Genomic DNA, 495 nt, shown 5'->3' with positions numbered 1-495 from the left:
TGGCGACCCAGTGAGGGGGGTCATGTTGTTAGGTATTGCAGGCTGTTATGTTGTTCATGTCGTTTTAAGAGACTGTTGAATTATGGGGGTTCTCATGAGGAAAAAAGGGGGAAGAGCCGGGGCAGAAAAACAAGTGTGTGATTGTTACCTGTTCTGTGTGTGCGTTGCTCTACGTTGTTGAGGAAGGAAGTGAGCTAATAAAGAGTTACGGCGGAGTCTGGCGAAGCTGCAGCAGACTCGCCTAAAAAGGCAAAACGGTGTGGATTTATCTGTCTCCATTGCGCAACAGGTTAGTCTCCAGTTAGGCCTAGGTCGCCCTAGGAATCATTACAATATAGTGTTAGTCCACTGCTGCAAACAGAAAGAACGGGGCACTGCGAGAAGAAAGTAATGTGACTGTGTCTACACATGGACCCCGTGAGCTACTTTGATCCCAGCACCGACTTATCCAGTCGACGCACTTTCCGTTTTTTTTTTTTTTTTTTTTTTATTTTT

At 45.9% G+C, this 495-nt stretch overlaps 2 protein-coding genes across 7 annotated transcripts in view; one reads left to right on the top strand and one right to left on the bottom strand.

Annotated features, from left to right (window-relative positions):
* The window catches only part of dnai4 (dynein axonemal intermediate chain 4), a 19,146-nt gene that overhangs the window by 16,986 nt on the left and 1,665 nt on the right, over positions 1-495 (bottom strand). The window lies entirely within an intron of this gene.
* The window catches only part of fam151a (family with sequence similarity 151 member A), a 21,168-nt gene continuing 20,734 nt past the window's right edge, over positions 62-495 (top strand). Inside the window, exon 1 of the mRNA XM_020619595.1 lies at positions 62-289. The gene's annotated coding sequence lies outside the window, so the exon portion shown is untranslated. The remainder of the gene's footprint in view (positions 290-495) is intronic.

Source organism: Monopterus albus, unplaced genomic scaffold (assembly GCF_001952655.1).
Source record: "Monopterus albus unplaced genomic scaffold, M_albus_1.0 scaffold223.1, whole genome shotgun sequence".
NCBI lineage: Eukaryota > Metazoa > Chordata > Actinopteri > Synbranchiformes > Synbranchidae > Monopterus > Monopterus albus.
The sequence above is the reverse complement of the archived record's forward strand: the minus strand, read 5'-3'. Positions and strand labels throughout refer to the sequence as shown.